General features: G+C 41.9%; 2 long non-coding RNA genes across 2 annotated transcripts; one reads left to right on the top strand and one right to left on the bottom strand.

The window, feature by feature from the left end:
• Positions 1-6,530: 6,530 nt before the first annotated feature.
• On the bottom strand, positions 6,531-8,802 carry LOC139578913 (uncharacterized). The gene is made up of 2 exons (XR_011675641.1): positions 8,693-8,802; positions 6,531-7,171 (listed from the first exon to the last, which is right to left on the bottom strand). It is a non-coding gene; the product is annotated as an uncharacterized lncRNA (long non-coding RNA).
• A 1,130-nt stretch (positions 8,803-9,932) lies between these two features.
• On the top strand, positions 9,933-11,081 carry LOC139578912 (uncharacterized). The gene is made up of 2 exons (XR_011675640.1): positions 9,933-10,020; positions 10,884-11,081. It is a non-coding gene; the product is annotated as an uncharacterized lncRNA (long non-coding RNA).
• Positions 11,082-22,346: the final 11,265 nt, after the last annotated feature.

Here is a 22,346-nt window from a genome sequence, read left to right as displayed (position 1 = left end):
TGGGGCGCAATCTGTATTGTGGGGAGAGGATTACGCATTATACGGGTGTCATGGCATTCTGTGTACCCCACCACAACAACAGAGAGAGAGTGACTTCTGGCCAAGAGAATTGCGCAATTGGTGGTGTGACTGAGTGTAGACAAAGAGTGAGGGAGAGCATGGAAACAATAGTCTAGGGTTAGGTTGCCGATTGTACTTCAGACAACATGATAGCTATGACTAATCTGTGCCCGTTTGTATGGGCTGAAGTGTCCTCACATCTAACCTGTAATAAGAGTCTATGGCAGCCATTTAAAGGCAATCTGGTTGGCACCAATTCAGGAGCGGTCGAAATGTACACAATTGTTACCCTGGGGAAAATGGAGGAGTGTCATGCTTTTTCACTTCAGTTAGGTGGTGGGTTTAGTATTTTTCAATTTCGTCCAGGTGAGTGTCGTGTAATTTGTATGAAATGTCATATTGCTCTGGGTTTCAGAATTAGTTGCTTAATATAGTATCTTGATGTGTGCCCGATGATGCCTGTCATATCTGATTCTCTGCAGGGCGCACAATATCAAGTGCGCCTAGTGTGGTTTCAATAAAACAATTAACAGCCAATACTATAGGACTAAGCCATATGAAGAGCATGCTCAGAGAAGCACAGGGCAAATTTCTAAGAAAATGTACTTCCTTCCCAGGTTTTTGCCCTGCTGGGATGGTGTATATAAAACGAAACTACGCTGGGGCCAAGCTACACACAATGGATAGCCATTAAATGGACCTGATTTTATAAAGTGATCTATAACGACGCTTTGGTCTGCAATGCTTTACGCTAGAAACGAGCTGTAAAATTCCGGAGAAAGACGTGACTCCGATGCACATGGGATATATTTGATTTGTCTCTATGACATTCAGAGGCTGCGCTACAACCTTCTATAGCCGAGGAGCCATTTTTTAAAAACAACTTTGGTTGGGAAGTAATGTGTGATTCCGTCACTATCAATTGATGTTCGACATATCGACAGGCTATTAAACAACATACTAACTCTAAATCAGTCAGCAGAAAGCCAGGTGGCCTAGGAAGGAACGAAAATGAATTATTTAAGAAATCAATTGTGATGCATTTGTGACACGCTACGGGCTGGCAGGAGCGCTCGGCATTTCAACAACACATCAACAACGGCACTTCAACAACATGCCTATAAATTTTGCATTTAAGCTGTATAAAATCATGACTTTGAGTTAAATAATAATGAAATGAAAAATGCCTTATTATACTATACCGTGCCTTTGAAATCACTTTTAGAAAACATGATTTTGGCCAGTCTTTGGTTTGAGGATCATGCGGTGAGCTATGCTTGCCTAGTTTGTTAATTTAGCCTAGCAGATGCCCTGATCACAGTCACAACAAATTAGAAAATGATAGTTTTCCCAAATGAAAATAAGTTACAAGTGCTTATAGGCATACCTAATGATATGCGGCTGATCAGATACTTCAGTTGTAACTGGTTCTGTTGTGCTTCATTTTTACAGTTGATAGACAACTTTAGCACTGTTACAAACTTAGACTCACCCCTTTTTTTTAAACATTTAGCCTTTATAGAAATCAAAATGTCTCCGGTGCAGTATGTGCTCATTCGTTGTCATGCTCTGTTGTGGTATTTAAAAAGATTCTGCTTCCAGTCATGTAGAATTGCATGAAATGCATGTTGCTAATTTGTTAGCTTCTCTCTTTTCAAGAATAACTTTCAACAGGAAGTTACGTTTCAAATTATCATCCTCCGGTGAGTGGAACTGGGTTTTTTATTGCAGAGTACTTGACTTGCTGTTGTTAGTCATCTCTTTGAAAATAACTTACAGTTGAAGTCGGAAGTTTACATACACCTTAGCCAAATACATTTAAACTCAGTTTTTCACAATTCCTGACATTTAATCCTAGTAAAAATTCCCTGTCTTAGGTCAGTTAGGATCACCACTTTATTTTAAGAATGTGAAATGTCAGAATAATAGTAGAGAGAATGATTTATTTCAGCTTTTATTTCTTTCATCACATTCCCAGTGGGTCAGAAGTTTACATACACTCAATTAGTATTTGGTAGCATTGCCTTTAAATAGTTGAACTTGGGTCAAATGTGTTTTGACAGTGATGGTGTAACTGAGTCAGGTTTGTAGGTCTCCTTGCTCGCACACGCTTTTCAGTTCTGCACACACATTTTCTATGGGATTGAGGTCAGGGCTTTATGATGGCCACTCCAATACCTTGACTTTGTTGTCCTTAAGCCGTTTTGCCACAACTTTGGAAGTATGCTTGGGGTCATTGTCCATTTGGAAGACCCATTTGCGACCAAGCTTTAACTTCCTGACTGATGCCTTGAGATGTTGCTTCAATATATCCACATAATTTTCCATCCAAACGATGCCATCTATTTTGTGAAGTGCACCAGTCCCTCCTGCAGCAAAGCACCCCCACAACATGATGCTGCCACCCCCGTGCTTCACGGTTGGGATGGTGTTCTTCGGCATGCAAGCCTCCCCCTTTTTCCTCCAAACATAACAATGGTCATTATGGCCAAACAGTTCTATTTTTGTTTCATCAGACCAGAGGACATTTCTCCAAAAGTACGATCTTTGTACCAATGTGGAGTTGCAAACTGTAGTCTGGCTTTTTTATGGCGGTTTTGGAGCAGTGGCTTCTTCCTTGCTGAGCGGCCTTTCAGGTTATGTTGATACAGGACTCGTTTTACTCCAGCATCTTCACAAGGTCCGTTGCTGTTGTTCAAGGATTGATGTGCACTTTTCGCACCAAAGTACGTTCATCTCTAGGAGACAGAACGCGTCACCTTCCTGAGCGGAATGATCGCTGCGTGGTCCCATGGTGTTTATACTTGCATACTATTGTTTGTACAGATGAACGTGGTACCTCCAGGCATTTGGAAATTGCTCCCAAGAATGAACCAGACTTGTGGAGGTCTAAACATTTTTTCTGAGGTCTTGGTTGATTTCATTTGATTTTCCCATGATGTCAAGCAAAGAGGCACTGTTTGAAGGGAGACCTTGAAATACTTCCACAGGTACACCTCCAATTGACTCAAATTATGTCAATTAGCCTATCAGAAGCTTCTAAAGCCATGACATCATTTTCTGTAATTTTTCAAGCTGTTTAAAGGCACAGTCAACTTAGTGTATGTAAACTTCTGACCCACTGGAATTGTGATACAGTGAATTATAAGTGAAATAATCTGTTTGTAAACAATTGTTGGAAAAATGACTTATGTCATGCACAAAGTAGATGTTCTAACCGACTTGCCAAAACTATAGTTTGTTATCAAGACATTTGTGGAGTGGTTGAAAAACGGGTTTAAATGACTTCCACTTAGATGTATGTAAACTTCCGACTTCAACTGTATGTGTATGAAACATTGTTGCATTTAAAGTGGAACTGACAGCATTTTAGCAGCATGAAATCTTGTTAAAATCTGTTAATATACACCCCGAAGAGGAATATGACACTTTAAAAAATAATTCTGTCAAGCGACCACTTAGATATGGTAATTTTAATGTTTTCGTAAATTCTTAGAATGTTTGGGAATTACCTATACTAAGGCATTTGTGAAAATTTTATAGCAATATAGAGTGGGAAAGTGGCCATGCGTTTCGACAATTTATAGACACTGCAGTAAATAAAACCAAATAATAACATCTATCTTTTTTCAGGACCGGAGTCAACACAGACTGGTGCTCTATAGCCAATCTGTAACGCTCGTCTTCCTCCTCGTCTGAGGATGAGCAAGGATTGGACCAAAATGCAGCGTGGTTTGAATACATGCTTTTAATAATATCAACGAAGACGGAAAAAACACTTGATAAACTACAAAACAATGTGAACAGACCTGAACCTGAGAACATAAAACATGAACGCACGAACAGGAACAAACGAACGAATGAAACGAAACAGTACCGTGTGGTGAACAAACACAGACACAGCAACAATCACCCACAAACAAACAGTGAGAAACAGTCTACCTTAATATGGTTCTCAATCAGAGGAAACGTAAAACACCTGCCCCTGATTGAGAACCATATCAGGCTAGTTGAATGAACCTAACATAGAAACACATAACATAGAATGCCCACCCAGCTCACGTCCTGACCAACTAAACAAGACTAAACAAAGGAAATAAGGTCAGGAACGTGACACAATCAGAGCTACAGTAGACCTTTATACCTTTATACAAACATGCTATTTGCCACACGGGCCTGCCATCATTCACCCCTACCATTGTCTGCGGTGGTCTGCGAATCCGCAGCCTTCTGGCTACCTTGCTTACAAAACGAAGAACAGTTTCTAAAACTGCATATCTAAAGCTCTGGTCTGTCCTAGGAGTGAAGGTAAATGTAGGCATGTTCTCTGCTATCCATTTTTATGTTTTAATTATTATTTTGGGTATAGGAGAGGTTCAATTGTTTTTTTTCAAGTGTTCAGGGAGGGTCGGGTAAAAATATATTTTGTTGCCTCCTGAGTGGCGCAGCGGTCTAAGGCCCTTCATGGTGGTGTTATGGCGTCACTACAGCCTGGGGTTTGATCCCGCCATAGGGTGGCGGACAATTGGCTGGCTCAGTGTTGTCCAGGCTGGCTTCCGGGTTAAGCAAGTGAGGGATAAGAGTGCGGTTTGGCGGGTCATGTTTTGGAGGACGCATGACTTGACCTTCGCCTCTCCTGAGCCCGTTGTGGAGTTGCCGCGATGAGACAAGATCGTAATAAGGAAATTGGGTAGAAAAAGGGGGTTAAAATATATATATATATATATACACAGTACCAGTCAAAGTTTGGACACACCTACTCATTCATCGTTTTTTTTGTTTTGTTTTTACTATTTTCTACATTGTAGAATAGTAGTGAAGACATCATAACTATGAAATAACACATATTGAATCATGTAGTAACCAAAAAAGTGTTAAACAAATCAAAATATATTTTAGATTTTAGATTCTTCAAAGTAGCCACCCTTTGCCTTGATGACAGCCTTGCACACTCTTGGTATTCTCTCACCCAGCTTCATGAGGAATGCATTTTCACATGTCTTGAAGTAGTTCCCACATATGCTGAGCACTTCTTGGCTGCTTTTCCTTCACTCTGCGGTCCAACTCATCCCAAACCATCTCAATTGGGTTGAGGTCGAGTGATTGTGGAGACCAGGTAATCTGACGCAACACTCCATCACTTCCTTGGTCAAATAGATCTTACACAGCCTGGAGGTGTGTTTTGGGTCATTGTCCTATTGAAAAACAAATGATAGTACCACTAAGCGCAACCAGATGGGATGGCGTATAGCTGCAGAATGCTGTGGTAGCCATGCTGGTTAAGTGTGCCTTGAATTCTAAATACATCACTAAAAGTGTCACCATAAAGCACCCCCACACCATCACACCTCCTCCTCCATGCTTCACGGTGGGAACCACACATGTGGAGATCATCCGTTCACCTACTCTGCGTCTCACAAAGCCATGGCGGTTGGAACCAAAAATCTCAAGTTTGGACTCATCAGACCAAAGGACAGACTTCCACTGGTCTATTGTCCATTGCTCGTGTTTTTTTTAGCCCAAGCGAGTCTCTTCTTCTTATTGGTGTCCTTTAGTAGTGGTTTCTTTGCAGCAATTCGACCGTTAAGGCCTAATTCATGCAGTCTCCTCTGAACAGTTGATGTTGTGATGTGTCTGTTACATGAACTTTGTGAAGCATTTATTTGGGCTTATCCTCTGCAGCAGAGGTCATCATAGCGCTTGATGGTTTTTGCGACTGCACTTGAAGAAACTTTAGAAGTTCTTGACATTTGCTGTAAAGTAATGTTACTGATGGACTGTCATTTCTCTTTGCTCATTTGAGCTGTTCTTGCCATAATATGGACTTGGTCTTTTACCAAATAAGGCTATCTTCTGTATACCACCCCTACCCTGTCACAACACAACTGATTGGCTCAAACGCATTAAGAAGGAAATAAAATACATAAATTAACTTTTATCAAGGCACACCTGTTAATTGAAATGCAGTCCAGGTGACTACCTCATGAAGCTGGATGAGAGAATGCTACTTTGAAGAATCTCAAATATAAAATGTATTTTGATTTGTTTAACACTTTTTTGGTTACTACATGATTTAATATGTGTTATTTCATAGTTTTGATGTCTTCACCATTATTCTACAATGTAGATGTGTCCAAGCTTTTGACTGGTACTGTATATTTTACTGAAGCGAGGTCCCGCCATTTTCATTTCAGAGGGGTCAGATTTTCTCCAGTTATCCCTCATTATAAATAATGTATAGTACCTTACTGCTGAACTACTGTAGGTCTATTGGAAGTGATTGTCTCTTGCCTCACCAATCTGTAGCAGCTTGGCACAGCTGTGTGTGTGTTACAGCTGTGCCTGAATTGTCTGGGCTTCCTTTATTTGTTCTCGTTTTAATCCAAGTTAAAGCCAACTCCACACGCACACACACACACACACACACACACACACACACACACACACACACACACACACACAGTGGATGGTTTTGAATTTGTATTTGTATTTATTATGGATCCCCATTAGCTGTTGCCAAGGCAGCAGCTTCTCTTCCTGGGGTCCAGCGAAATTAAGGCTGTTTATATAATTTCAAAAACATTACAATACATTCACAGATTTCACAACATATTGTGTGCCCTCAGGCCCCTACTCCACCACTACAACATATCTACAATACTAAATCCATGTGTGTGTGTGTGTGTGTGTCTGTGTCTGTGCCTATGTTTGTTTTGCTTCACAGTCCCTGCTGTTCCATAAGATGTTTTTTTAAATCTATTTTTTAAATAGAATTTTACTGCTTGCATCAGTTACTTGATGTGGAATAGAGTTCCATGTAGTCATGGCTCAATGTAGTACTGTGCACCTCCCATAGTCTGTTCTGGACTTGGGGACTGTGAAGAGACTTCTTGTGGCATGTCATGTTGTAATGAACAGGGGAGACAGAGAGCTGGTTTCAAGCGCAGGGTGCAACAGGTGTTTACAGCAAAGGACCACAGGAGGAGGCAGGTAGCTGGGTCCAGGGGCAGGCAGGTCATACACAGGGGGTCCAAAAGGGCAACAGTACAGGCAGGGAAAAGGCTAGTAACGTAGTCCGGAAGATCAGGCAGATAACAGGAAATCCGATAGGCTAAAGTACAGACAGGGAATAGGCAAAAAGGTGTCGTTAGTGAGGCAGGCACAACTATCATACACAGAAGGAGTAAATCACGGGAAAACCAGCGCTCTGAAAGGCGTGTGTCACAAACCAAACAATACCTCACAGTGATGGGATGCAAAGAACTGAACTAAATAGTGTGTGATAATGACATACAGGTGTGTAAACAGGTGATTAGAATTCAGGTGATTGGGATCTGGAGAGTGAGCTGCGTTCAGGGGATCTTGGTGTTTGAGGGTGTGAGTTGGAAGCAGACGTTACACTTGTGGGGTATGCATGGGTGTCCGAGCTGTGTGCCAGTAGTTAAGACAGACAGCTCGTGCATTCAACATGCCAATACCTCTCATAAATACGAGTAGTGATGAAGTCAATCTCTCCTCCACTTTGAGCCAGGAGAGATTGACATGCAAATTATTAATATTTGCTCTCTGTGTACATCCAAGGGCCAGCTGTGCTGCCCTGTTCTGAGCCAATTGTAATTTTTCTAAGTCCCTCTTTGTGGCACCTGACCACACAACTGAACAGTAGTCCAAGTGAGACAAAACTAAGGCCTGTAAGACCTGCCTTGTTGATAGTGTTGTTAGGAAGGCAGAGCATCGCTTTATTATGGACAGACTTCTCCCCGTATTAGCTACTACTGTAACAATATGTTTTGAACATGACAGTTTACAATCTAGGGTTAATCCAAGCAGTTTAGTCATCTCAACTCAATTTCCACATAATTTATTACAAGATTGAGTTGAGGTTTAGGGTTAAGTGAATGTTTTGTCCCAAATACAATGCTTTTAGTTTTAGAAATATTTAGGGCTAACTTATTCCTTGCCACCACTCTGAAACTAACTGCAGCTCTTTGTTAAGTGTTGCAGTCATTTCAGTCGCTGTAGTAGCTGATGTGTATAGTGTCGAGTCATCCGCATACATAGACACACTGGCCTTACTCAAAGCCAGTTGCATGTCGTTAGTAAAAATTGAAAAAAGCAAGGGGCTTTAACAGCTACTCGGGGGAATTCCTGATTCTACCTGGATTATGTTTGAGAGGCTTCCATTAAATAACACCCTCTGCGTTCTGTTAGACAAGTAACTCTGTATCCACATTATAGCAGGGGGTGTAAAGCCATAACACATATGTTTTTCCAGCAGCAGACTATGATCGATAATGTCAAAAGCTGCACTGAAGTCTAACAAGACAGCACCCACAATCATTTGATCATCAATTTCTCTCAGCCAATCATCAGTTGTTTGGTAAGTGCTGTGCTTGTTAAGTGTCCTTCCTTATAAGCGTGCTGAAAGTCTGTTGTCAGTTTGTTTACTGTGAAATAGCATTGTATCTGGTCAAACACCATTTTTTCCAGAAGATTACAAAGGGTTGGTAACAGCCGTCAAGGTCCTTGTTTCTTAGGCTACGTATGTTCATATGGGCTATTTTTAGCACTTTTCTGGGATGCTTGATTGTTTTTAATCCTTTACTGGGAAGCTTATCGGAAGTAGACTTACTCATGTTATTTACATTGGAGCTGATAATGCAGGGTGAGCTGCACAAAGTGGTCTTCCTACTAGGGCTCTGGAACTCTGGTTCATAGGCTCATGATTACTGCATACAATAGCTGTAGGATTAACATAAGTATTCGGTGCAATTAGGAGTACATACATTAAATGACTTACAAAAATGTATTGTTAGAACTCTACAGTGGATGGTTAGCGATGTTGTGGATGGTTTGAGAAGTGAGAATTTACCACATCTTACCACAATAGAAATGTAAAGTTGGCTGGGTTTTCTCTGTTTTGTCCTCTTCTTTGATGACATTTTAGTAATTCATTTAACATCTGAAAAATTACTAATAATAAAACAATGATTATTACAAAAAACGTATTTTTAATTTTTAAAAACAATCTTTGTTAAAAGCTGACATTTTATTGTGAGGAACACTTGTTTATCAGACATTTTTTCGGTTTGGTCCTTCTGTTATGTGACACACACACACACGCACGCACAAGCACACACGCACACGCACACGCGCACACGCACACGCACACGCACACGCACACACACACACACACACACACACACACACACACACACACACACACACACACACACACACACACACACACACACACACACACAGACACACAATTTGTTTACATGGAAGTGAACTTTACCTTCGGTCTGTCTTATGTTGGCAATGACCTGACCGTCGACATCACAGGGTTTTGTGTCCCAAATGGCACTATTCCCTATGTAGTGTAATACGTTTGACCAGGGTCAATAGGGTCCTGGTCAAAAGAAGTGCACTACTGGGAAATAGTGTGCCATTTGGGATGCAGACAGTGTCAATTTGTGGCCGTTGCATTTCTGTCTCCTAGAGATGAACGTACTTTGGTGCGAAAACTCAGCCAACTTCAGCAAATGATGGCTTGGAATTCAGTGGAATGAAATCTTATATCCAAGTTGTTGTAATAGAGAATGGAGAATATTAACTGTATCCTCTTCCTCATGACATAATGTAACACAAACTCAATTATTCTCCATAAAATACTAGAATGTTTAAACCTCCTCATGTTTGTTAGAATAATTCCAGTGGGCAGAACAGTTGAAATTACATTATTATAACCATATTACAACTGGTTATACAACTGGTTGTAATGTCATTTCAACCAGCTTTGCTCACTGCATTTAAGAGACAATTGAATTTGAGACTGAACTAGAATAGCTTTGGTTTGCACTTTTCTACTCGAGTTGGAATTTTGAGATACGTCAGCCTGCTTGTTCGTCGTCAATGGGAGATTTGCGCAACAAATTGTATTACGCAAGCAGATCCAAAGTAAGTCTTTGTTCCTCTGTTATTATCTGTCATTCATGTTGACCTACTTTTGGTGTTCTTACTGTATTCTACTGCCTTTTGATTGCTTTCCATCAAGGCCTATAGAATAGTCAATGATGACTGCCCTCACCAGTGTCTGGATCATTTTTGAATTGCGGTGACTTTTGTGTGCTTCACCTTTGCGACCATGAAAAACACTTTATAATGACAAATAGTTACACATCATACATATTTTTTTTGTTTATATTGAATTGTTCATCAACGATAAACCATAATAAAAACGTTATTTTGCAGTATAAAGGACCCGTATGGTCAAAAGTAGTGCACTATGGAGTGAATAGAGTGCCATTTGGGACATACATTGAGACTCCCTGGCACTCTAAAAAGGTCCTCCCTGCATGTAAACCAATGTTGATTACACAATAGCAAACAGCCATCAAACACTGGCCCGTCGTCCGGTCCATTTCCATCCTTCCATGCGCCCTGATGGAGCTGGTAAAATGCCCAGGATTCACATCGGTTGGTGCTGGAGAATCGCTCGATGGGGCGTGCAAAAGCCAGTTGCAGCCGGCTGACTAACTCGTCTTCCACCAAGTTCCTGTGCATGTTCCCACCACCCCCCCCTCCCTCCACCCATCCATGAAAAGGCACTTTCTTTCACTCTTTTGTGTGTTGCATGAGCATTTGAAAAGGGGAGAGGGAGGGATGGAGAGAATACAGTGTGTGTATCCAAACCGGGCCAGACTCACAATGTGTCATCTATATACCCCACTGGAGACACAAACAGAGAGGCCATTATACTGAATCAACGGCTCGACCAATCCCAAGCTAACAATCCACTCTCTCTGTTCCTATTTATTCAGTGAACGCATGCAAATTCAAGTGCCAATCACGTAACACCGGCTAGCCCCGCTTCCATGGACCGGACCTGCATCCTGTGTACAATAATGAAGATAACAAGGAAGCATTTGGTGCAAGAGGATGGAAATAGGAAAGAGAAAAGACGAAGGAGATGTGTCGCCAGTTAATTGCATAACTGCTTCAATAAAATAATAGGCACAGGTTGTTTCTAATGGTGTGAATATTGCTGTGGGAATACTACAAAGCTCTATACGAAGTCCCTCACTATTTTAGCTGGGAATCCCCCAAGGCTCTGCACTGGGTCCCTTCCTATTTTAGCTGATCTTAAATGAGACTAGGATACCCAGGCTTCATCTCATGTCAAACAGCTGATTACATTAATAGTGCTTCTCTACTTATGTATTACTGTGTATTACATCCTGCCCTAAGGCCCCTTTGATTAACTCAAAGGCTGTGTCAGTCATGCAAATGGTTGTACAAGCAGTTAGAAGACAGGCTTCAAGCTGACATGTTTGACAAAATAAGACCATCCACACACCATGGCATTATATGATGGATCAAGTGTAGGACAGTCAGTCCCCCTCAGCAATCAAATAGTTGTAACACTCATGACTGGACATTACGACAGTGTACTACAGAGCTTGGGTATTATAGCGTGATAGAGCCTTCATTAAAACCTTATCTTTCAATCATACTACAGTATAATGTTGTTGGCATTATGTTTCCCAATAAATATCTCCTTGGAATTCCAATGCAATTTCAGACATTTGCCATGAGGTAAAATGATGTCGATTTCAAATCAAATCAAATCAAATGTTATTTGTCACATACACATGGTTAGCAGATGCTAATGCAAGTGTAGCGAAATGCTTGTGCTTCTAGTTCCGACAATGCAGTAATTAATATCCAACGAGTAATCTAACCTAACAATTCCACAACAATTTCCTTAAACACACACGTGTAAAGGAATGAATAAGAATATGTACATAAAAAAATATATGAATGAGTGATGGTATAGAACGGCATAGGCAAGATGCAGTGGATGGTATAGAGTACAGTATATACATATGAGATGAGTAATCTAGGGTATGTAAACATTATATGAAGTGGCATTGTTTAAAGTGGCAAGTGATACATTTATTACATCAATTTCCAGTGGCTGGAGTCGAGTCAGTATGTTGGCAGCAGCCACTCAATGTTAGTGATGGCTGTTTAACAGTCTGATGGCCTTGAGATAGAAGCTGTTTTTCAGTCTCTCGGTCCCTGCTTTGATGCACCTGTACTGACCTTGCCTTCTGGATGATAGTGGGGTGAACAGGCAGTGGCTCGGGTGGTTGTTGTCCTTGATGATCTTTTTGGCCTTCCTGTGACGTAGGGTGGTGTAGGTGTCCTGGAGTGCAGGTAGTTTGCCCCCGGTGATGTGTTGTGCAGACCTCACTACCCTCTGGAGAACCTTACAGTTATGGGCGGAGCAGTTGCCGTACCAGGCGGTGATACAGCCCGACAGGATGCTCTCGATTGTGCATCTGTAAAAGTTGTTTTTGGTGTTTTTGGTGACAAGCCGAATTTCTTCAGCCTCCTGAGGTTGAAGAGGCGCTGTTGCGCCTTCTTCACCACGCTGTCTGTGTGGTTGGACCATTTCAGTTTGTCCGTGATGTGTAAGCCGAGGAACTTAAAACGTTCTACCCTCTCCACTACTGTCCCGTCGATGTGGATAAGGGGGTGCTCCCTCTGCTGTTTCCTGAAGTACACGATCATCTCCTTTGTTTTGTTGACGTTGAGTGTGAGGTTATTTTCCTGACACCACACTCCGAGGGCCCTCACCTCCTCCCTGTAGGCCGTCTCGTCGTTGTTGGTAATCAAGCTCGTTACCAAGCTTGGGACCCTGGGACTGAACACCTCCCTCTGTAATTGGATTCTGGACTTCCTGACTGCCCCAGGTGGTAAGAGTATGCAACAACACATCCGCCAACACGGGAGCCCCCCAGGGGTGTGTACTCTGCCCCTCCCTGTACTCCCTGTACTTCCACGACTGTGTGGCCACGCACGACGCCAACTCCATCATCAATTTTGCTGACGACACAACAGTGGTAGGCCTGATCACCAACGGCGATGAGCCTACAGGGAGGAGGTCAGAGACCTGGCAGTGTGGTGCCAAGACAACAACCTCTCCCTCAACATCAGCAATACCAAGGAGTTGATCATGGTCTACAGGAAACAGGGGTGAGTGCAAACCCCTATCCACATAGACAGGGCTGCAGTGGAGAGGGTCAAGATCTTCAAGTTCCTCAGTGTCCACACGGTCCTCTCAACCAGCACAGTAGTGAAGAAGGCACGGCAGTGCATCTTCTCCCTCAGGAGGCTGAAACGAATTGGCATGGCCCCTCATCCTTCAGAACTTTTACAGCTGCACCATCGAGAGCATCCTGACTGGTTGCATCACTGTCTGTTATGGCAACTGCACCACTTTCGACTGGAAGACCCTACAGAGGGTGGTGCGGACGGCGCAGCACATCACTGGGTGTGAGCTCCCAGCCATCCAGGATGAACACGCCAGGCAGTGTCTGAGAAAAGCCCCAAAAATTGGACTCCAGCCACCGAGACATGGACTGTTCTCTATGCCGGCAGGTGGTACCGGTGCATCAAGGCTCAGATCAACAGACTCCTAAACAGCTTCCATCCCCTGGCCATAAGACTGTTGAATGGCGAACAACTACTGCTCCCCCTCACACCTACTCTGCTGCTAAAATTATTATTGATTAGATTTATTTCTACCACTATGCTGCTGTTCATTGACACTGAGACTATTGCACACACGCACACACACACACACACACGCACACGCACACGCACACACACACACACACACACACACACACACACACACACACACACACACACACACACACACACACACACACACACACACACACACACACACACACACACACACACACACACACACACACACACTAGCTTCTATCTCAAGGCCATCAGACTGTTAAATAGACATCACTAGCACATTAGAGGCTACTGCCCTATATACGTAGACTTGAAATCACTGGCCATTTTAATAATGGAACACTAGTCACTTTAATAATGTTTACATATTTTGCATTACTCATCTCATATGTATATACTGTATTCTATAACATTCTACTGTATCTTAGTCTATGCCTCTCCGACATTGCTTGTCCAAATATTTATATATTCTTAATCCCATTCCTTTACTTTAGATTTGTGTGTATTGCGTGTATTGTTGTGAAATTGTTAGATATTACTTGTTAGATATTACTGCACTGTTGGAGCTAGAAACACAAGCATTTCGCTACACCTGCAATAACATCTGCTAAACACGTGTATGTGGTAAATAACATTTGATTTTATTTAACACACACACACCCACTCACCACCATGCACACACCCACCCACCACTTATGCTGCTGCCATACTATTTACTAGTATTATTATTGTTATTACTATTATTATTTATCCTGCTACTTTCTCCTAATCTATGCCTACATATCTACCTCAATACTCCAGTATCCCTGCACATTGTACATTTGGTGCTGGTACTGACCCTGTATATACTGTAGCTTCCTTTCTTATTTCTTATTACTCGTGTTTTCTTATTTATTTTTTCTTATTAGTTATACTTTTTAGATATTGAATACTGAATTGTTGGGTAGGACTTGCAATTTAAACATTTCACTGTACTTGTGCAGTGACAAATAAAACGTGAACTATAGACTGTATATAAATAGGAAGCCACTGGTTTGGTGCTGGAGGTAATGAGGTTAAAAAGTGATGAAGTGTCCCTTTAAACAGACCAAGGAAAAATGTAGATATGACAATGTGCTCTCCTGCTGATGTGGCGTGATGGAACAGCAACGTTTTCCTTCGCTGTCCTTCACTATTTGAAAGCAGGAACATGATGTCCTGGTTACTCACATGCCGTTATCCTCATATCTTCCTATTCTGCCATAATCTACAAGAACTGTATCTACAAGAGATAAGCAACAGCTCCATATGTTTTTTTCCTAGACTTGGAACTCCAGTTCCAAATGTGAACCAGAGTCACATTAGAGTCAAAAGACTATCTGGCGTTTCACTTAAAGTGGCCTTCTGTAGTTCAAACAATAACAAAGCGGCCACCCCACCACTGATTTGGTGAACATATGAGTGGAAATGTAACCTCTCTCAAATTCATGGAGCTATGGATGCAAGGACTGACCATCCATGAGATGAAATGTATAGTTTTAACCATGTTTTGAGGCTACACAGGGTTTGTTTACAATTGCTTATAAACATTGGAGTAAAAAAGCTTATATTTTAGGTTCTGATGGGGTATGACAGTTGGACTAAGCTCATGAAGCATTCGTAAGTTATATTCTTCAAGAGTCCCTGTTATATACTGTAACATTAATATTAAAAAAAATATGGACTTGCAATCGCAGATTGACTCCTTAACAGAAAGTTTTACCACAGAAAAGGGAAGAGTTTCAATGGTTCTTTGTAGCTCAGTTGATAGAGCATGGTGCTTGTAACACCAGGGTAGTATGTTCGACCCACCCATACGTAAAATGTATGGTTGCTTTTGGATAAAAGCGTCTGCTAAGTGGCATATATTATATTTTTACTTAGATGCTGTGAGGATTTCAATAATTTCAGTGGAATGAAACACTTATTTCAGGATATCTTTGGCTCCTAAAATGGCATTTAAGTCAATTATACTGGTTAAAGGAATGGCAACTTAAGTGTGGTTAAGTTCCTAACTACTAATTTTAGCAACATTATAGCACAAGGGTGGGTAATATAGAAATCGGTCTAGTTTTGCTGATGTGAAACAAGAATATTTTAAAACTGGCATGGTTTATGGCTATAAATATGACACTATGTTTGGGGCAGAAGTACAGGCATGAAAATGAAAGCTGTGTGAATGTCCTCGATGTCTGGAATATCCAAGTAAATCCTCTTGTCTTTCCTCCTAAAGCCTGACCAGAGAGTCTGCTTTCATCACATGACCTTGAATAAACCAAATCATTTAGATTTCCCCTTTATCTTTGTGTGTGTGTGTGTGTGTGTGTGTGTGTGTGTGTGTGTGTGTGTGTGTGTGTGTGTGTGTGTGTGTGTGTGTGTGTGTGTGTGTGTGTGTGTGTGTGTGTGTGTGTGTGTGTGTGTGTGTGTGTGTGTGTGTGTGTGTGCGTGTGCGTGTGCGTGTTAAAAACCGCAGCTTTTGCACTCTCCTCTGTCAGCCTTGTTTGACAATCTGGGCCCCCTGTTACCACTGCCCACTTCCTCTTTCTTCCTCCAGATCTACAGGAGACTTGTCATGTGGTCGTCATGTTGTTACCTTTCCTCCTATACTACCCCATGAAACACACTTGACCTTTACAAAACCCAGTGCATGTACACACTCTTTTAAGGAAACTCAGTGGTGGACCACTCAAGTGGAGCCATATATGGGGCTAAGTGTTCCGACACAGGGCTTGAGACAGAGTGAACCTACAATACCTGTGCAGACTTTGTTCAAGAAACAGCATCTGTCATTTCTGACCACATTGTGTGAATGTGATTTCTCGTTAATTTCTTTTGGTCTATTGGTACACAGACAAGGGGATAGTACAGTCCACCTTCAGCCCCTTAGACACACCAATAGAAATAAAATGGCATCCGCCAACCAACATTGTGCCAATTTTCAATAATATAATTTATTATTGAAGCCTTTGTTAAAGAAAATGTCATCAATCCAATTGCTTTCTTTCTTCAGAAACGAATCGGTTCGTTTGATAATAGCACACTTGGCTGTCACATTACATTTGAAGAAGTATTAAATTGTCACAGATTGTACCCTTTTGAAATTGAATTGTCCCTCTGAATGCATCCAGCGTTCTGACGAATGTCATCTGAGAAGAACAGAACAGGTTCAAATCATTAATTTTCATCCCAGACATTTCAATGTTCTTGTCTAATAGTGATCCCTGTTTGTTACAAGCTGTACAAATTGACTTCAACAAACACAATTGCATATTGTGGATCTTCTAGATCTGCTTATTTGGCTCATAAGAGCTATTTCTGTGGGTGATGGTTGACTGTTTCAACGCCAACGTTCGGATCTCTGCTGTTTGCGCAGGCAGACAAACAGATGAACACAGAATGACAATAGATCACAAGTAACAAGACAAAAAGCTGTAGGAGATGAGTAGTTAGCTTCTGCTCTGAGGCTGAAACATCTTCATAATCAGAGGCATGATGAGAGAGAAGTCAACAGTGGGAAAAATATTGAAGAAGAGGAAGAAAGAGGAAAAGAAAGGAAGAAAGAGGAAAAGACAGCAAGAAAGAGGAAAAGAGAGTGATATGGCACGTGAACGACTGTGACACTTTCCAAGTCACGTTATAGTTTTCAATGTTCAAAATCTTTTTTCCAGAACGAAAAACTTTTTTTTTTTTTTAAACCTCTGGCATGTGCTTCTTTTCAATATGAACACAAAGGAGCTCAACTGTCATACCTGTGATGAATACTACCCCTTTAAATAAAAATGGCTCCATTCTATGATAAAAAAGAAAAACAATCGGTTTACTATTGATGTGGGGACTTCTGGTTCACACACACACACACACACACACACACACACACACACACACACACACACACACACACACACACACACACACACACACACACACACACACACACACACACACACACACACACACACACACACACACACACACAGTACACACACACACACACACAGTACACACGTACACACACACACACACGCACGCACGCACACACACACGCACGCACACACACATACACACACACACACACACACACACACACACACACACACACACACACACACACACACACACACACACACACACACACACACACACACACACACACACACACACACACACACACACACACACACACAGTACACACACACACAGTACACACACACACAGTACACACAGTACACTATGCTGCAATAGTTGTCGTTTTAGGAAATCTTCAAAAGCATTGGGTTATTATTATCAGGGATTAGCGTTGTGGACAATTCCTTTTTAATTGAGTAAATTCAAGAAGTAATCAGAAAATCAAATTCCACATTTTATACAATGCTTCTCTATAACAAAACAGTGGAATAGGAATGTCAGGTTTAATCCCGAATTGACTATATTGAAATCAAAATATGTAATTCATTGGTTTAATATGTTGGTAATCCGTTTTATAAAAGCAACACGGCACCTTGAGGGTTTGTGGTATGTGGCCAATATACCACAGCTAAGGGCTGTTTCCAGGAACCTACAGAGAAAACAACTGGTCTTTAGAGATGTTAAAGGGTCAGTATGCACAGGGCACACCAAAACAAACATCTCCCCCTACTGCCTGAGGGGTTTCCGTGGAAAGTTGTGTACACAAAATGACTGGTTTCCAGTGATGCTCATGTAGAAGACCCTGTAACACATAGGCCGCTCATTTTAAACAGGTGTTGGACCACTAAAAAAGCAGGCAGATATGTACACTCCCCCTATGTACTGAATTTATTTGGACAATGAGGCGAGAACGTTTTGGATTTGAGAGAAAATGCTTTATATGAGGCGACAGTACAGAATGTCACCTTTATTCAAGGGTATTTGAGGATACCCTTTATTTTAGAGTATTTTCATACATATCTGTTTTACCGTTTAGAAATGAAAGCACTTTGTCCTCCCAATTGAATGTGTCATAAGTATTTTGGAGTCATTTTTATTGTAAATATGAATAGAATATGTTTCGGAACACTTTTACCTGAATGTGAAGGCTAACATAATTACATGTAGTGTAATCATGAATGAATCGTGAATAATGATGAGTGAGAAAGTTACAGAGGAACAAAGACCATACCCCCAAAACATGGGGGAGGTAAGCATTTTTTTGGGGGGTATGATCTTTGTTCCTCTGTAACTTTCTCACTCTTATTCAGGATTAATTCATGATTATCCATAATTAATGTAGAAGTGTTCAGAAAAATAATCTACTCTTATTTACAATAAAAGTGACTCCAAAATGACACAGTACATTATTCACCATTCAGTTACTACTGGGCAAAACATAATTTGAAACACAACCAAAACAAACTACAAATGCATCATATAGTCCATACGCTTGATGTAATCATTGCGTACTAGGAGTATGGGACCCATACTACTTCATGAATTTGTCCAAATAGTTATGGAAAAAATGAGTCCTTCAAATGGGAGGACTAGATACATAAAGTTTCTTTAAATGGTAAAACAGATATGTGTGAAAAAACCCTCAAATAAAAGGTGACATTGAAACATTCATATGAAACATTCAATCTAAAATCCAAAATGCTGGATTTTAGAGCCAAATCTACACATTTTTGCTTCACCAAATAGATACGTAGGGGAGTGAAGCTGTCCTCACACCCCCTCTATCTTTTAGTCTAGTACTCTCTGATGGGAGGGTTGAAGATACTCTTTAATCAACTAATACTAAAAGGTTTAACTGATTGCAGGACTGTCCATGGGCTATTATTGTCCCTCTGGAAACAAAAGGCAGATTAGTTCCCGGCCCCCTGGAACACACAATGATGGATAGGCACTGAAAGGGCTTTGCTTTTGCCAACTGCACACTCTTATCCTCAGACAAACTCTGACAAAGACCTCTTTGTAGGGACAGACTGTTTATAGTTTGGCCATGATGAATGCTGAACACACTGAGAACACATATTTCAACAGAACACCGTGTTACAATGGTTGTCGTTTTTGGATATCTACAAAGGCATTTGGTTATTATCAATTCCTTTTCAATGCAGTTCAAAAATCCAATTCCAATATTTCACAATGTTTCTCTATAAGAAAAACATGGAATAGGAATTTCAGTTTTCCTCCTGAATTGACTGAATTGAAAATGAATTACAACTAGGGTTGAAAAATTCCAGTAACTTTCCCCAAATTCCCAGGTTTCCTGAAATCCTGGTTGGATTCTGGATTTCCTGTTTACACACACAGGATGGCGTCGGCAGACATGGCCACCCTGTTTCTAGCTCCTAGCCAACTTTGCATTATTTATTATGAAATTGTTTATTTTTTGTGTTATTTCTTACATTATTTGCTCAGAATGTTTCTTGCATTATTACCTACAGCCGAAAAAAAACTTTTGGATATTAGATCGGCGGTCACTCACCAGCATTTCGACCAGAAATTTGTTTGAACTCCAAGGCAGTTCCATTCCATTCCTGAACCAAAAAGCAGATGCTCGGGGCGAAGATCTCCTTCCAGCGAGACATCAGGGACTGTGACACACTTTGTTTTATGGAATCATGGCTCTCTCCGGATATATTGTCCCCTTCAATTCAGCCAGCGGTGTACTCCGTCCATCGCACGGACAGGAAGAAAGAACTCTCTAGGAAAAGAAAGTTGGAGGTGTCTGTTTCATGATTAACTACACACGGTGTGATTTTGGTAACACACAGAAACTCAAGTCCTTTTGTTCTACCAATCTGGAATACCTCACCATCAAATGCTGACTGCATTACCTCCCGAGAGGATTTTCTTCGGTCACTGCTGTGTATATTCCCTCCTAAGCTGACACCGTGCCAGCTCTCAAGGAACCACACTGGACTTTGTGCAAACTGGAAATTGCATATCCTGAGACAACATTTATTGTAGCTCAGGACGTTAATAAAGGAAATCTGAGGAAAACGCTTCTGAAATTCTATCAACACATCTCATCTGTGCTACTCGCGCATCGAACACTCATTGGATCATTGCTACTCCCCCTTCCGGGATGACTACAAGGCCCTCCCCCGCCAACCCCTCGGCAAATCAGATCACGCTTCCATTTTGCTCCTCCACTCTTAAACAGGAAGTGGTAAGGACTGTTCAACCTTGGTCTGACCAATTGGAATCTATGCTTCAAGATTGTTTTGATCACACAGACTGCGAAATGTTCTGGGTTGCCTCTGAGAAAAACATTGACGTATACACTGACATGGTGACTGAGTTCATCAAGAAGTGCATAGAGGATGTTGTTCCCACTGTGGCGATTATAACTTACTCAAACCAAAAACTATGAATAGAGAGCAGCATTCCTGCCAACCACTGTATTTACCCACAGCAAGGTGACTGGCAACATGGAAGTGTACAAACAGTCCAGCTATGAGCTCCGTAAGGCAATACAAGAGGCAAAACTACAGTACAGGGACAAAGTGGAGTCACAATTCAACGGCTCAGACAGAAGATGTATGTGGCAGGGATTCCAGACGATCACAGATTATAAAGGGAAACCCAGCCACGTTGCGGACACAAATGCCTCGTTCCTGGACAAGCTAAACACCCTCTTCACCCGCTTTGAGAAAAACACAGAGCCGCTGACGTGGGCCACCAACGCTCACAAGGACTGTGAGCTCTCATTCTCCGTGGTCGTTCAAGCATGTTAACTCTCACAAGGCTGCTTGCCCAGACGGTTTCCCAATCCATGTCTTCAGAGCATGTGCATTCCGGGGGATCTAAAAAAGAAGTGGGAGGGCCAGAGGTGGCAGAATGTAGTGGGAGGGTTATGGTGTAGGGTTTGAGCATAGCCTGAAAGTAAGGAGGGGCAGTTCCTCTTGTTGCTCCGTAGGCAATTACCATGGTCTTGTAGGGAATGCAAGCTTCAACTGGAAGCCAGTGGAGTGTGTGGAGGAGTGGGATGACATGGGAGAAATTGAACAACAGGTGGCCTGTTTGATGGTCAAGTGGGTAGCCCAAGTGGGTAGCCCAGCCAACAGCGAGTTGCAGTAGTCCAGACGGGAGATGACAAGGGCCTAGATTAGGACCTGAGGCGCTTCCTGTGTGAGATAGGGTCATACTCTACGGATGTTGTAGAGCATGAACCTGCAGGAGTGAGTCACTGCTTTGATGTTTGTAGAAAATGACCGGGTGTTGTCCAGGGTCACACCAAGGTTCATTACACTCTGGGAGGGGACACTTTGGAGTTGTCAACCGTGATGGAGAGGTCTTGGAGTGGGCAGGCCTTTCCCAGGAGGATGAGCTTGAGGTAGTGGGCCGACATCCAAGCTGAGATATCTGCCAGGCACGTAGAGATGTGTGTCGCCACCTGGGTGTCAGAAGGGGGATGGAGAAAAGGTATCATCCACATAGAAATGATAGGAGAGACCATGTGAAGTAATGACGGAGTCGGGTGATTGGTCTATAGAGAGAAGAGGAGAGGGCCTAGAACCGAGCCCAGGGGGACACCAGTAGTAAGATTACGTGGTGCAGACACATTCCTCTCCACATCACCTGGTAGGAGCGGCCTGCCAGGTAGGATGCAATCGAAGAGAATGCCCAGCCCTGAGAGGGTGGAGAGGAGGATCTGATGGTTCACGGTGTCGAAGGCAGCGGATATATCTAGAAGAATGAGAACAGTGGAAAGAGAGTCAGCTTTGGCAGTCAGAGTGCCTCTG

The sequence above is a fragment of the Salvelinus alpinus genome, chromosome 6 (genome assembly GCF_045679555.1).
Source record: "Salvelinus alpinus chromosome 6, SLU_Salpinus.1, whole genome shotgun sequence".
Lineage (NCBI taxonomy): Eukaryota > Metazoa > Chordata > Actinopteri > Salmoniformes > Salmonidae > Salvelinus > Salvelinus alpinus.
Note: the sequence above shows the minus strand (reverse complement) of the source record. Positions and strands in the feature narration are given on the sequence as shown.